General features: G+C 32.8%; 1 long non-coding RNA gene across 2 annotated transcripts in view; it reads right to left on the bottom strand.

Moving 5' to 3' along the window:
* The window catches only part of LOC111087473, a 128903-nt gene that overhangs the window by 102927 nt on the left and 8067 nt on the right, over positions 1-17909 (bottom strand). For both annotated transcript variants that reach the window (XR_002612145.1, XR_002612144.1), the window contains exon 2: positions 5834-6109. This is a non-coding gene — a long non-coding RNA (uncharacterized LOC111087473). The remainder of the gene's footprint in view (positions 1-5833; positions 6110-17909) is intronic.

Genomic DNA, 17909 nt, shown 5'->3' with positions numbered 1-17909 from the left:
TGGGGATTCGAACCCGCGACCCTTAGATTGCGAGTCGAGCGCCTTAACCACCTGGCCATGTTATGAACTTGAAAGATAAGTTTGTTGAGGGAAAGAGAGCGAAGACACCGTTTACAACAATAAACATTAAAATATTACAGAGTTATAGTTATAGTTCAAAACAAGAAAATAAACAATAAAATAATTAAAAATACCATATTTTATTAATATCGTTTTTTTTTGTCTGTAAAAACTGTAACCTTAATCTTTCACCTACGTTCATTAAAAGTTACTCAATTGTATACACAAAATATTATGTACTTTGAACCATATTTTTTGAAAACACATTTAATACTTTGAAAAAATAATGTTTCCAGAAAATAACACACGTTTAGCATACAACACTATCCAAGAAACAAACAGATAAACACGTGTTTAACATAAACAGTTTGTTTGTTTGTTTGTAATTAAGCACAAAGCTACACTATGGGCTATCTGTGCTCTGCCCACCATGGGTACCGAAACCCGGATTTTAGCATTATAAATCAGCAGACATACCGCTGTGCCACTGGGGGGCGTTTAGCATAAAACACTGTCCAAAAAAACAAACAAATAAACACGTGATTAACATAAAACACTGTCCAAAAAAAACAGACAGTCAAACACACATTTAACATACAATACTAAATACACAGTGTTTTTTTTAGAGGATATTATGATAATTCCAAGACGACATAAATATTAAACGATAATAAAATCAAGCGTTGTTACTTGTTAAGAGAGCAAAGGATTACAATTGTTCATAAGTATACGGCTTTCTATTCAGTTGTAACCATCATGGTTTTGCTAAGATATTAATTTAACAGGCACATATGGTTTTTTTCTGGAGAGAACTCATAAATATGTATAGCTTCTTTGTAGAAATGAGCGAGTAAAGTAGCCTTCTATTAGTGTTTCGGGTATTTGCTAGTGCGTCCCTTTACGGTAATTTTTTTCCACCATTCGTATACACAACACTGTCGAACAAGAAGCACTCTGACCTCTCTTAGCTCATTTGATTAATTACTCCGTGTTTCCGATTTATAAGACAATTTTCTATTTTAGGTTCCATTAAGCGTCTAAAAACAGCATTTAATGGAAATATGTTCAAGACATTTTCTAATGCATAAGTGGAAAGTTTCTCGTGACATGCAATCTACATTATACGTGTGTTCGCTCGATGGTCATTTTCATTGGACGAAAACAAAACCGTTCTTGTAGAGTTACTGACCAATCAATCTATCACGACACAGGCATTAATGTACTTTTGCTATTGCATATGTTTATTAAATGTTGTTTAATTAGATAATAGTTTTAACCTTAGGCTTCGTCGTTTCTCAAACGTTTCCAGAGACTTTTAAAAACTTTTAGTGAAAGGTAATTTTTTTTTAGATTTCCAACTGTATTAGGAAAACATTTGCAAGTGGAATCTGATTATGGATTCATGTTTCATTGAAACCGAAAAATTAAGATACATAAGACAAAAAACTAACTTATCTGGAGTACATTATTATTCCAGTTTTTGTATTAAAAAAATCAAGTTTCAAACTACATAATAAAATTCGAAGTTTTAGAACTTCTGATTTAAGAGAAATATGTTAACGTAGCTTTTTTTTTCCAACGATGCTTTAATCAGTCAGAGGAGTCATTGTTATTACTACTTTTTTCATTGTTACGTTTTCAATGCTTCACTGACAATTGTAATCTCAGTACTGTATGATTCTAGGAGAGAAAAAGTCAAATCAAGCCTGTTTAATCACATTTACTATTGCCAACAGTTTATAAAGAAATCCCCACAAGCTCCCGATGTGACTAGGAGTTATTTACAGAATCTAAGGGCTAGGAAGTTTTCATCAAGGACTTTGGTCACTCCTGAACAAGAAATGGAAACTACCACATTCTCCTAACTTTTTACCACTGGTTATTCGCTTACTTCTAAACTATAAATAAAGTAAGGTACAATGAATAAGCACTTTTCTCACGTCTCAATATTTACACTTAATATGACATAACTAACGGCCCCCCAGTAGTACAGTGGTATATCTGCGGACTTATACTGCTAGAAACCGGGTTTCGATACCCTTGGCGGGCAGAGCACAGATAGCCCTTTGTGTAGCTTTGTGCTTAATAACAAAACAACAACGACATCTGTCTTTTAGCTCTTAATAATAATTAACAATAGGAAAACAGACGTGTTTTTAAAAACATATAAAAATTTCTCCTTTCCTTTCTTAAAAAGGTATGCTTTATAAAGTAAAAACGTTTCGTTCTGCATAAAAAGTATCTTTATGAACGTGAACTCAAACTATCTTCACGTTAAAAACGTTTTTCGTTCTTTATAAACATGAACTCAAACTATCTTCACATTAAAAACGTTTCGTTCTTCGTAAAAGGTATCTTTATGAACGTGAACTCAAACTATCTTCATGTTAAAAACGTTTCGTTCTTCATAAAACGTATCTTTATAAACGTGAACTCAAACTATCTTCACATTAAAAACGTTTCGTTCTTCGTAAAAGGTATCTTTATGAACGTGAACTCAAACTATCTTCATGTTAAAAACGTTTCGTTCTTCATAAAACGTATCTTTATAAACGTGAACTCAAACTATCTTCTTGTTAAAAACGTTTCGTTCTTTATAAAGAGTATCTTTATAAACGTGAACTCAAACTATCTTCACGTTAAAAACGTTTCGTTCTTCATAAAAGGTATCTTTATGAACGTGAACTCAAACTATATTCATGTTAAAAATGTTTATTTTGTATGCTGTAATCCAGCACTCCTGATAAGCTTTGGTATTGAGAGTATCGCCCATGAAACAAAGTGTGGTTGAAACTGGTCCAGTAAAAAACAATGTATTATTTTGACGCAATAAGGCTGAGCTATTAATAATAAACCACAAGTTTAATACGGATGGTGAAAAATAATAGTAAAAGGCTTAGATTATGTGCCAAAAAGTGTCCTTTTTCAGGTGAGGTATAGGATTAGAGATTTGACCTTAAGAAGGCCACTAGCCCTAAACATTATATATCAACGTTATGAAAATATACGTATTTTAATTTGTATCATCTTATTAGTGATTCTTTTCAACACCAATCTAAGCGTATTGCTTCTAAACATAACGTTCTGCCATTTAAGGCATCGTATAATCTATGGAAAGCTGAATTACTCTGTGATATTGAATCGATGTGAAAGTTATAATTACTTTATACTTGTGTATGTAAACCAGCAATGTTCTCTCGTATCTCTATATTAGCAGCAACTGATAACTTTGTTTCGCTAGCCCATTGAAAAGACATTTATTGTGGTATGGCTTCAATGTAGTCTTAACACCATTCGAGTCCATTAAACAAAACGTCCACTACCTGATACGAGCGTTTCAATTTGTGACTCAGGTTTATCCGAATTAAACTCACGTATTCCAGGATAAATCGAATACTTCCACTATGAAATTTAACATTTATATAAAAGAATTTAGCTTCATTTAAATCGATATAAGGAATGTGTTCGCAATGCTGTATCAAAGTGTTTAACAGATTCGAATCATTTTCCTCTCCTGTTCAACGATCACGTATTGTGAGAACTGGGCGGTAGTACCGTACACGCAGGGTTAAGAGTGCACTTAGCCCTAATAATATAATGCCTTATAGTACAGAGCAAGATAATGTTACTTTAGCTTTTCTATATACTGTACCCCCCTCCCACACTCGTACTTTCTTTGATGTTATGAAACCTGCGGAAGTGTAAGGTACATTTACTTTATGGTAAGTTATAACCCTAGGAAATCCAGATACAGTTTTTTTAATTTCCTAGAGAAATATAGAAACTTCCTTTGTTGTATTCCGACGTTCATTACATTATTTTGACGATTATGACAAGCGAAACGTCAAAATTTCTTTGAACCAAACAGTTTACATAAAACACGATGATCTTGTTGAAAGTTAACATTCATGTTTTAAACAATTAACTTTAATATTTTTCAATTAACATTCATGTTTATGACAGTTGAGATTCATGTTTTTGACAGTAAATAGTCATGTTTTTCAGTTGATACTCGTATTTCTGACAGTGAACATGAATTTTTCTGAAGGTTAATACTGATAAAAAGTTTCTAATGCTCGTGCAAAGCAACATGATTGACTATCGGTGCATAGCTGTCCCTAATATTGAACTGATGGACTATAAAGAGGGACAAAAGGTAGTTAACTGGATCCACCAGCTACTTCTTCTCTGATGCCTCTGAGAGCTAAAGTTGATATTTTGAACAGCTTCAATTGTTTTTGTTGTTTTGTTTTTTTACTGAACCAGATTGATATGTTATAAAAGTATTAAAATAAAGGCTTATTCCAGTAAACTGCATTCAGGAATTTTAAAATAATTATAATTTCATGAGTATAAAGATGAATCAGAAACGAAAAACAGCTTCAAACTTAATTTTCGAATAAAACTACAGCATATAATATTCGACGTTTTCAAGGTGTCGGAAATAAAAGTAATAATAACAGTTTTGTGTGAAGGGAATACCAGAACTGAACGTGCACCTTGAAAATTAATATCTCCGTCCTTGTATTGTTTCTCCTTATTATAAGTGAAAATGGTTCCTATATTAGATCGTAAGTCAGTGTTTTTGTGTTTTTAGAAAAGGAATTTTATACAATAAATAAGATAAATAAATAAGGTAAAATTCCTTCTTTATCCAAGTTGTATCGTTTGTTTGAATAGATGATGCAAATTAAAACATCTGTTTACCAAACGGAAATTAATTGAGTTGAGTTGATTGAGTTCTTTTCGTAGCGCAAAAACTACACAATAGGCTATTTGCGTTCCGTCCACGGCAGGTAATCGAACCACGGATTTTATCATTGTAAGTCCGGAACTTACCGCTGACTCAATTGGTTAAGAAACCAAACATTATCTTACTGAAGAGTTCTAGCTACATTTTGACATATAAAGTAATGAGTTAACACTAACTCTAAATTGAAAAAAAACGTTTCCTTCCATTACTGAATTTAGTAATTAAAAACATAGAAAGTGACTATAAATTAATAATACCCATACTGTATGATAATACAATAATACCCATACTGTATGATAATACAATAATACCCATACTGTATGATAATACAATAATACCCATACTGTATGATAATACAATAATACCCATACTGTATGATAATACAATAATACCCATACTGTATGATAATACAATAATACCCATACTGTATAATAATACAATAATACCCATATTATATAATCATACAATAATACCAATACTGTATAATAATACAATAATACCCATAAATATGGGTATTATTGTATTATTATACAACATGGATACTATTGTATTATTATACAGTATTGGAATTATTGTATTATTATACAGACTTGGTATTATTGCATTATTATACAATTTGGATACTATTGTATTATTATACAATATGGGTATTATTGTATTATTATACAGTATTGTATTATTATACAATATGGGTACTATTGTATTATTATATAGTATTGGTATTATTGTATTATTATATAATATGGGTATTATTGTATTGTTATACAGTATTGGTATTATTGTATTATTATATGAGTATGATAATACAATAATACCCATACTGTATGATAATACAATAATACCCATATTGTATGATAAAACAATAGTACCCATATTGTATAATAATACAATAATACCCATATTGTATATAATACAATAATACCAATACTGTATAATAATACAATAATACCCATATTGTATAATAATCTAACTACAACTAATTAATATTATAGACAAATTTATAAGAAAACTTAAACTTACCCATTGAAACATCGTTAAGTATCGTCGCTTTTGGCGTAACTTAGTGGTTAGCGTGGTCGATCTGTGAATCCGAGGGTTCGTGGTTCCCGACCTGATGCAGAAAAAACATGTTCCGCGCTTTGGAGAAATATGTACGCTATACTAGTGGCGATCAACTCCAACTATTCGGTCACACGAGATTATATCAGTAGTTGTTGGTGTGAGGTGCTGACCAGCTGCGCCCTTCTAACCTATCAGTTCCCAACCAGGGACGCCCACAGTAAGATAGCTGAAATTCTGTAATAAACAAACCCTTACTATTAACGATATTTTTGGCCGTAATCCCAACATTGTCTCATGAGGTTTGATCAGCTTAAATGCTTTAGGATAGTTCTAATTTTGTACTCTAAGTAAATAATACGGAATAATTATTATGAGTTTAGTTTACTAAACCCAAAATAAATAAAAAATTTTGCTTAAATATTTGGTGAACGTAATCAGTTTTGGAGATTCAGAAAAATGCTCGTATATTTTTACAAAGTAAAATACAAAACATTTTATTTTGTATATCAAAAAATATGTTTATGAACTAATGGTTAAAACTTTTATTTTGCAAAACAATCAAATGTATACAAGTTTGAAATATATTCCATATTTCTCTGTTTATTGAACAATCAAATGTATACACGTTTAAAATATAGTCCATATTTCTCTGTTTATCAAACAATCAAATATATACACGTTTAAAATATAGTCCATATTTCTCTGTTTATCAAAATTATCAAATAATATACGACACGAGACACTTCTTTATACTACAATAAATCAAATCATGTAATTCTCAAGATGTGATCAACACTCTCCTGTTTATAGAAACAGTTAAACTTTAATCGTTCAGAAGTATGGTCCTAAATCCTCTTTTTATTAAACCAATTAAATAATACACGTATTCAAGTATGACTAACACTCTTCTGATTGTTGGAACAATTAAATAATACACATTTTAAAGTATGACTAACACTCTTCTGATTGTTGGAACAATTAAATAATATACATGTTGAAGTCTGAGTAACACTCTTCTGATTGTTGGAACAATTAAATAATATACATGTTGAAGTCTGAGTAACACTCTTTTGATTATTGGGACAATTAAATAATACACATTTTAAAGTATGACAAGAGTGTTACTCAGACTTCAAAATGTGTATTATTTAATTGTTCCAAAAAATGTGTATTATTTAATTGTTCCAACAATCGAAGTATGACTAACACTCTTCTGATTGTTGGAACAATTAAATAATACACATTTTAAAGTATGACTAACACTCTTCTGATTGTTGGAACAATTAAATAATACACATTTTGAAGTATGACTAACACTCTTCTGATTGTTGGAACAATTAAATAATACACATTTTAAAGTATGATTAACACTCTTCTGTTTAACCAAACAATAAAATTACACAGTTTTTATATAGTTTTGAACGTATTCTGATCAATGCTATTCTATTCTCAGCTAACCTCGACAGAAGTGAATGCTAACAGTATCTTCATGAATATGGTAAACACATACTTCCAACTACTCCATTAAGATGGCCTTCAAACATTTCACCTTGCTCTTGTTGAAGCTATAATTTTCAGATAACGATTTTACATTTTATTTTGTTTTTCAGCCTTTTATAATTTGAAGACGTTTATCTTATTCTGACGTACACATATTTTTAATACATTTGTTGATGGTCTGTTCATACACTGGTTGTGAATTCATCATAGTCTGAATTATTTGGCGATCTGCCTTTGATAGAAGATTTATAAATTACTTTTAATCATTTGCTTTTGTAATATATCCATGGGTCAACAATACTGTGATCTATTGCCAAGAAAAGCTTTTGATTTCCATGATATTAAACTGAATTAGATATCCTGTCTGTTTATTTTCAGGCTTATCTGCTATTCTAAGTGTGTATTTACTTTCCTATAAAACTCTTAGTATTCAGTGTATTTACTTTCCTATAAAACTCTTAGTATTCAGTGTATTTACTTTCCTATAAAACTCTTAGTATTCAGTGTATTTACTTTCCTATAAAACTCTTAGTATTCAGTGTATTTACTTTCCTATAAAACTCTTAGTATTCAAACCCGATGAATTTCTTCGTTTTATCTTTAAGCACGTAACTAAACAACGGGTTGCTTGTGCTGTGCCCACCACTGGTATCGAAACCCGGTTTATGGTGTTATAAGTCTCTAGACTTACTGTTAAGCCACTGTATGAATCTGTAACGTAGCTTGTGATATGATCTACATTGTTATGTAACTATACCCTATAATACATGAGTTTATATAAGTTTACTACACGTTGAAAATATTTACATCACCATTCGAAATGAGTGTACAAACTGCTACTTAAAGTCCTGAACAGTACAAGAATATTTGTTTTTCTTGGTTAACAGGTCAATCCTGACACTAACTTTACATCTTATACACCCATTGTTTCTGGAACATTTGACTTATTTTAACTCATTACTACTGGATATCCACAGAGATTGCACTGTTTCTCCTGACAGCATAGAAGAGATAAACAGGGAAATTAACAGGCTGAAATGAATAACAGAAGAAATAAACAGGGAATTTAACAGGCTGAAGGGAAGAATAGAAGAGATAAACGAGGAAATTAACAGGCTGAAGGGAAGAATAGAAGAGATAAACGAGGAAATTAACAGGCTGAAGGGAAGAATAGAAGAGATAAACGAGGAAATTAACAGGCTGAAGGGAAGAATAGAAGATATAAATAGGGAAATTAACAGGCTGAAGGGAAGAATAGAAGAGATAAACAGGGAAATTAACAGGCTGAAGGGAAGAATAGGAAAGATAAACAGGCTGAGAGGAAGAATAGAAAAGATAAACAGGGAAATTAACAGGCTGAATGGAAGAATGGAAGTGGTTTAGTTTTTATACTGCAGTGCTGTTCTCTGGATTAATTCTACTTCTTTAAATACATATTGTTTTAACACGGAGTCAAATAAATTAACGTCCACAACACATCTTTAGCATTCGCAAAGCGAGTCTACGTACAAGCCTCATTATAATATAAATATAAAAAAAATGAAGAACACACCCTACGTTAACAGTGTTAATAACGCCCAGTGAATATGAACCACCGCAACCCTCGAGTATTCTAGCAGCTTGCGTTGTTCGGGCTGTGTCTTGCCCGGTTTCATACTTGGTATGCACCAGATGCCGTCGTAATCTCTTCACCCCGAGAATGTGTTTATCAAAACAAAAAGACACTTTTTTTAAAATGCATGAGGACTTTATCGAATTGCATGAGATGAGATCCTGGGTTCTGCTTTTGCTGAAGCTTCAAATTTATATTCAGCGACTACCGAAGTATCGAGTTGTAAATGAGATGGCTGGCGAGCCTGGCCTTTTATTTGACGTCCAGCCTTCTACTCAGCTCTTTTTTAATACGGCAGCGCGGAGTGTACTGCTTTAATTCATTCACTTAACTAGCTTCTTCCACGCCTTCAGTGATGATCCGTATTAGGTTGATAATTATCCAACAGCAACGACCCTATTGCAATGCAGATGAACCCGCACTTTCCGTATAATTAGAAACGAATACAAGAAACGTCGTGCGCCGCGTTTGGCTACCATTTGTTAGCTTTGTCACCGCGGGCACTCGAGCCAGAAAGTCTAAGGACTCGGTGGTGTTTTTACCAGTTTTCGTTCGATTTCTGTTTGATTGCAGGGAAGAATCGGGCACTTGTAAACGCTTTTAAGTTATTTTGGGGATATACCAACTCTACATCATATCATAACTGGAAGTCCATTTCAAAGTAAGATTAGGGACGAATAACCTGAGTTCCTCCACCTTCCCGGATAAAAGAGGACACACGTAATTTCTAGGCTGTTTCGTCTCGTAATTTGTACTAAGAGACTTAGTAAAGGACGATGTCCCCTCTGGGTCATGGCACCCTTACCTTCGGACGGCTCTGATCAACGCGTAGTGGAACGCGCGAGAACAGCGGAAGGAACTACAGTGGGAAGTAACGTAGGGTCACCGCGCTCGCTGACGGCAGCCAGGTGAGTCAGTCACTTCACTCAGCCGGTCTTAAATTTCTCTTGATTGTCTATAAACTACCAATTCTGTCAGATCATCTGGCTCGGTTGACATTTATTTATCTGTTTGTTAGAAGCCGGTTCCCTGATTAATAATGTATTTTTTAGCAGCCAATATCATCTGTCACTAGATAACATCCGTTTCATCTGTAACTTTATCGTAGAATAAGCATAAACGTATCGTGCAACAAGAAATTTAGGTATCTGTGTGGCTGAGCCATCATCTTCAAATTACGTGTTTATTATTATCTCTAATCATCATCATCAGAAGAAGCTTTTTCCCTTTCGTTCCTCCAGCACGAGATTCGAACTCTTCCAGGCTAAATAAGATGATACTATAGAGCATAATTAACCGAATTATTTGTTAAAGTGCCAATAAATTATTTGTCATTACGGATATACACAGGTATCTTTATACACTTAATGTTTATAGGTTTAATAATATTATACTTAGTACGTTAAATATCGTAGAATAATATATATATCCCAATATTTCATATACCCAATGTTACATCCCAGTATTTCATATATCCTATGTTACATCCCAGTATTTCATATATGTTATAATATATCCCAGTATTTCCTATAACGATGTTACATCCCAGTATTTCCTATAACTTTTGTTACATCCCGGTATTTCCTATAACCTAAGTTACATCCCAGTATTTCCTATAACTTTTGTTACATCCCAGTATTTCATATACGCTATGATATATTCCAGTATTTCCTATAACCTAAGTTACATCCCGGTATTTCCTATAACCTAAGTTACATCCAGGTATTTCCTATAACCTATGTTACATCCGGGTATTTCATATATCCTATGTTACATCCGGGTATTTCATATATCCTATGTTACATCCGGGTATTTCATATATCCTATGTTACATCCCAGTCTTTCCTATAACCTTTGTTACATTCAGGTATTTCACACAACATATGTTACCTTCAGGTATTTCAAATACCCGATGTTACATCCCAGTATTTCATATACCCTATGATATATTTCAGTATTTCCTATAACCTACGTTACATACCAGTAAATAAATTATTTGTCATTACGGATATACAAAGCTATCTATATACACCTAAAGTTGGCTAGGTTTAATAATATTATACTTAGTTCGTTACACATCTGCTTGATATCGTATAATAATATACACACACATATATATAGATAGTTCCTTTTATTCCACCGTCATATGTGTCAGAACATTACCCAGTTAAAGGTATATTTATTGTTAACGTTGTTATTGTAACGGATATAGATAGTTCCTTTTATTCCACCGTCATATGTGTCAGAACATAACCCAGTTAAAAGGTATGTTAACGTTGTTATTGTAACGGGTATAGATAGTTCCTTTTATTCCACCGTCATATGTGTCAGAACATTACCCTGTTAAAAGGTATGTTAACGTTGTTATTGTGATTAACGTTGTTATTGTAACGGATATAGATAGTTCCTTTTATTCCACCGTCATATGTGTCAGAACATTACCCAGTTAAAGGTATATTTTTTGTTAACGTTGTTATTGTGACGGATATTTATTATTATTCATGACGATGTATTGAGATCCCAGTCCATACGGAAAAGTTAAACTTTGTAATTCATAACTTGGGGTAATTAAAATTTGTCGTTGATCATGTATGCAAATACATTTCAAATACCCGTGAGTCTCTCGTTATTTTTTTAACTACTTGTACTGTGTAGGTTCTACAGCAACATTCGAAGACTTCCACAAAAAAATTTACCTTTTCTTGACCCTTCTCATTGTATACACGTGCATGTGCGAGAGATGGTAGCTTTAATGAACCAGTGTTGTTTAATGGCTTGGACATGTGAGTTAGTCCTAGAAGATGTCAGTGGTTCCGGCGGTGAATATATAGCACTGTACAATAATCACCTTCCATTGAACTTTTTTACTGAAATTGTAACATGAACTTGAATCTGCCTGCCATCTATCGGGCAACATTTTCAATGTAACAAAGTTAGTTTTACAACCCTGCTGTAAACTCTAGCTGTATAAAAACGTAGAAGTCTGCAGTGTGGTTCGGGCCCTGTTGGGTAACTTTTTAACTTGCACAACGCCCTCTTTTACATATCGCCCTCTTTGGAACAACGTCATGTTTGAAACGATTTCATGTTTAACGTAACATTTTATTTGGAACAACGCCATGTTTGTAACGATTTCATGTTTAACGTAACATTTTATTTGGAACAACGCCATGTTTGACACAGCACCATGTTTGAAACTAATTCCACGTTTGATTCATGTTCGACAAAACAACATGTTCCAAACAATACCATGTTGAAAACAAGGCCATTTTAACGAATACATATTTGACACAAGAATAACGTGTCCCGGACTTCACTGAAGTGAATTATTGTGTCTGCAGCAAGTACATATTTGTATGCGATTGCGGAAGTTTCCGAACAACGTTCCTGAAATTAAACAAGGCATACATACAGGCACGTTACTAGCCTTAGGAAATCTATGTATGCTATGCTTTTCCTGGGAGATACTTAGTATGCAAGATCATAACTGTTTCAGTGTTTTCTCACTTATTAAATCATAATTATTTTACTGTTTTCTCCCGTGTCACATCGTTACTGTTTTAGTATTTTTGTCTCGTGTCAAATCTTTACTGTTTTAGAGTTTTCTCCCGTGTCACATCTTTAATGTTTTATTGTTTTCTCCCGTGTCAGATCATAACTGTTTTAGTGTTTTCTTTCTTATCAGATCTTATATGCCAGATCTAAAACATTTTAGTGTTTCCAAAAAGGATAAAACCTATAGAAAAAAAAAACACAGTTACTTCTTAACTCCATATATAAGTAGGTGTACTACTGTGATAAACATCTGTCTATGTGGGGAAGTAGATTAGTGCGTTAAACATCTATGTAAGTAGGTAGATCAGTGTGTTAAATATATATGTATGGAGGTAAATTAGTGCGTTAAACATTTATGTAAGTAGGTAGATCAGTGTGTTAAATATATATGTATGGAGGTAAATTAGTGCGTTAAACATTTATGCAGGGAGATAGATTAGTGTGTTAAACGTGTGTATAAGTAGGTAGACTTCTACTTATACACAAGTTTAACACACTAATCTACCTACTTATACACACGTTTAACACACTAATCTACCTACTTATACACACGTTTAACACACTAATCTACCTACTTATACACACGTTTAACACACTAATCTATAGATTAGTCTGTTAAACGTGTGTATAAGTAGGTAGACTAGTGTGTTAAACGTGTGTATAAGTAGGTAGATTAGTGTGAATAAATAGAGAAGACCAGAAAGATAATTTTCTATAAAATTGTCTCTTAACATATCGTTCATGAACCGCCTACATTACTTCCGTTATTTACTGCCGTTTTTCTAACATATCGTTCATGAACCGCCTACATTACTTCCATTATTTACTTCCATATTGCCATAAATTTGTCGTTGGGTTTTCATTTCGAAAATAAGTGACATAGATGGACTACTGTCTCATAAAATAAACCTAGGCCTAAAATTAGTATATAATATTTAATTAACCTGAGTAGTCAAGTCGGACCATCTTTGTTTTCTTCAGAACCAGAATGTTAATCCACAATCAACTAAAAAAGTTAGACAATCATGAAAATGAAAAGCTACGCTGATATTTAATGATATTAAAATAACATACAAATATAAATAAAACGCATTTATGTAGAGGTTGTTTAGAAAATGATCTCAAACTACACACTGTATCTGGAAATATCTCTCATTTGATAACAGAAATAAATAAAATGACGCCGATTTATTTCCCTTTTTTGATTATAGCACTTCTAAGTAAAGGTCACAGGTCAATAATTGTGTAAATTTGTGAATAGGTAAGCTGGGGATCGAAACGTTGTTTTCAAGGTCTTCATGCTTTTACTTTGATATACTGAGTAACAACCATCTTTATGATGAAAGTTGTTATACCATTATAACACACGCATTTAATGCTATATATACCATTATAACACGGATTTCATGTTATATATACCATTATAACACATATTTCATGTCATATATATATCATTATAACACATATTTCATGTTATATACCATTATAACGCATTTCATGCTATATATATATCATTATAACACATATTTCATGCTATATATACCATTATAACGCATTTCATGCTATATATATCATTATAACACGTATTTCATGTTATATATATCATTATAACACGCATTTCATGCTATATGTACCATTATAACACATATTTCATGCCATGTATACCATTATAACACGGATTTCATGCTATATGTACCATTATAACACATATTTCATGCTATGTATACCATTATAACACGTATTTCATGCTATATGTACCATTATAACACATATTTCATGCTATGTATACCATTATAACACATATTTCATGCTATATGTACCATTATAACACGTATTTCATGCTATATATACCATTATAACACGGATTTCATGTTATATATACCATTATAACGCATTTCATGCTATATATATCATTATAACACGTATTCCATGCTGTATATATACCCTTACGACACGCACATCGTCTTATATATACCATTATGACACACTCTTCGTGCTAACTACACCATTACGACACACAAATAATGTTATGTACACCAGTACAACAAACTTCACCTTATATACACCATTACGACACACACTTAATGTTAATAACACCATTACAACACACACATAATGTTATATACACCATTACAACACACTTCACCTTATATACACTATTACGACACACACTTAATGTTAATTACACCATTACGACACACACACTTAATGTTATATACACCATTACGACATTCAGTTCATCCTATATACACCATTACGACATTCAGTTCATCCTGTATACCTCATTACGACATTTAGTTCATCATATATACACCATTACGACATTCAGTTCATCCTATATACCCCATTACGACATTCAGTTCATCCTGTATACCCCATTACGACATTCAGTTCATCATATATACACCATTACGATATTCAGTTCATCCTATATACCCCATTACGACACACACTTCACCTTATATACACCATTAGGACATTCAGTTCATCCTATATACCCCATTATGACATTCAGTTCATCCTATATACACCATTACGACATTCAGTTCATCCTATATACACCATTACGACATTCAGTTCATCCTATATACACCATTACGACACACACACTTCACCTTATATACACCATTACGACATTCAGTTCATCCTATATACACCATTACGACATTCAGTTCATCCTATATACACCATTACGACATTCAGTTCATCCTATATACACCATTACGACATTCAGTTCATCCTATATACACCCACACGTACACAAACGTGGGAATTAACAACCCCTACAACAACTTTCTTTCGTTCTTTCATTACAGTCAATAGAAGGATGGATCTTAATATTTATGACCTGGCGTGTACATATATTATAAACACAGACACACATATTATGTAGAAATGTTAATTTTCTGACACGATTGCGATGTGTTATTACAACATTAGTCTCGCCAGGTATACAAACATGGCAGAAGTAATGAGTTTAGTCATTCTTGCCTAATTAGGTGTAGACGATGGCTTGTAACCATCTCAATTTGCCCTATTTGGCCATGAGAAAAAAATAGTACATGCATGGCTGATTGTCCTCCTATTGTTAGCTATTTACATACAATGACGGATGCTATATACGGCACTTCATCTGATTGGACAAACTCAACAACTAGGATACTGTTTTCACGACTCTGGCTCCTCCTCCTATTTAGCCAATCTATTTTAATTATTATTATTCACTATATTATTTATTCTCGTTTACAGAGTCCTCTTGGTAGATATTTAAAAATGGGATTAGACATATTTTCGTACACCTAGGTGGTGTTTCAATGATCTACTGTTTGACTGGCTGGAATTTTTTTATTTAACAATATTGTATACATAGAATCATGTCATTCTGGAAATCACTCAAGGGTTTAAAAGTAGTTTTTAACAATATATACCGGTATTACCCCTACAGTATTTTATAGAGAGGATTATTACTATATAATTAAGGTTTCAAGTACTTTCCGACAACAAATAAACATTATTTAGAAAATTGTGACAATTCTCTCAACAGAAAATATATAAGGAATCACTTTTGATTCGATCTAGACGCCCTTCCATTAATAGGTACAACGCCTTTATTATTATTATTACTATTATTAATTTTATCGTTATGATTTTATCAATTTTTATATTATTATTATCGTTTTCTTTATTTTATGATCAATGACTATACTTGTATCACGTACACTTTTTCGTTATATTGTTGTAGCCGTATTTTGTTTTCGGTTACTATCATTTAAAATCGGTTTGACAACCTGTGACGTTCGTTGACCCTTGATAAGGGCGTGAGCCGAAACGTTAGGAACAAGTAATTAAACATTTTTTTTTCTGTAGTTGTTGGTCGTTGTCATTAAATAATAGTTTCTGTCCTTCAGAAATCACTGAATGTTTTAAAATAACTTAATACAATAATGTAATTTATTGAATAGGCTTCCTAAAAACGCCTCATGTTAACAATATAGCTAGAATAAACACAAACTTTATTTTTTTTTCTTCTGAACCTTCTAAGCATTATTGTGAATATCATCTACATAGCTAGGAGTGCCAGGGGAGGCAGGTGATATTTCGATCTCAACATTTTACCACAGCTTCATCGAAATCAATAGTTATTTTGTTTCATATAAACGGTCTTTAAATGTAATTTTTTCATCTTGAATAACTTAATATATGTTATGTAAACAAAGGACAGGCAGCGATATTTCTATAATTGAGTTTCTTGGCGCTCTCGTAACAAGACTTAAGCTTAGAGAAGTAATTATTTTGTAACGTTCTTCTGTAGACTGAAAATTCTGGACAAAGACGTCAAGCAAAGAAAACTTATAAATGCTGTATCTATGCGGAGTAAAGTTGATTAATCCAATCAATGAAATGGAATGCCTAATTCTTGACAGAAATTCTCCGAATTTAATGACTAACTATATTTCCACAAAGAGATTAGGTCCTAAATATGTATCATTACAGAGCCACTATATATGTTTTGTTATAACTGTAAGGCTGCTGGATTTGGAAGCTTACATTGATCGAATAATCCAACTGTTTTATTCATGAACAATTCGAAATACAAAACTGGAGACATTTTGTCTTTGTTAAATTTGATTGTATTATCTCCACTTCAGTAATTCCTAATTAAATAAGGAAGTAAAGAGCCTTTCTCTTGCAATGTATAAAATGCATTAAAAACGTACACCATACAGCCTTCATTAGTAATACAACGCTAGAAACCAGGTGGTGGGCAGAGCACAGATAGCCCATTGTGTAGCTTTGCGCTTAACTACAAAAACAAACAAAGAATCATTAGCAATCTAACTGCTACCTAATACGTTTGTTTAGGCTTGGTAATACTGTTATCGAATAAAATATTATTACCAATAAGTTTTTCTTTAGCTTGGGCCTAGCATGGCCAAGTGGTTAGGATACAAGGCTCGTGACCCGTTACTGCGAAAACAAAATCAGCTCTTTGGGGCTGTAGGTGCGCTATTAAAAGTGACGGTAAAATCCCACTATTCAGTCAGACAAAGGTGCGACCTGGATATAGCGATGGGAACTGTAGACTAGCTACCATCCGTTTGGTACATCAGTTCCCACTATTCTGTCAGACAAAGGTACGCCCTGGATATAGTGATGTGAACTGTTGACTAGCTACCATCTGTTTGGTACATCAGTTCCCACTATTCAGTCAGACAACGGTACCCCCTGGATATAACGATGTGAACTGTTGACTAGCTATCATGAGTTTGGTACATCAGTTCCCACCATTCAGTCAGACAACGGTACCCCCTGGATATAACGATGTGAACTGTTGACTAGCTATCATGAGTTTGGTACATCAGTTCC

Source organism: Limulus polyphemus, unplaced genomic scaffold (genome assembly GCF_000517525.1).
Source record: "Limulus polyphemus unplaced genomic scaffold, Limulus_polyphemus-2.1.2 Scaffold2198, whole genome shotgun sequence".
Classification (NCBI taxonomy): domain Eukaryota; kingdom Metazoa; phylum Arthropoda; class Merostomata; order Xiphosura; family Limulidae; genus Limulus; species Limulus polyphemus.
The sequence above is the reverse complement of the archived record's forward strand: the minus strand, read 5'-3'. Positions and strand labels throughout refer to the sequence as shown.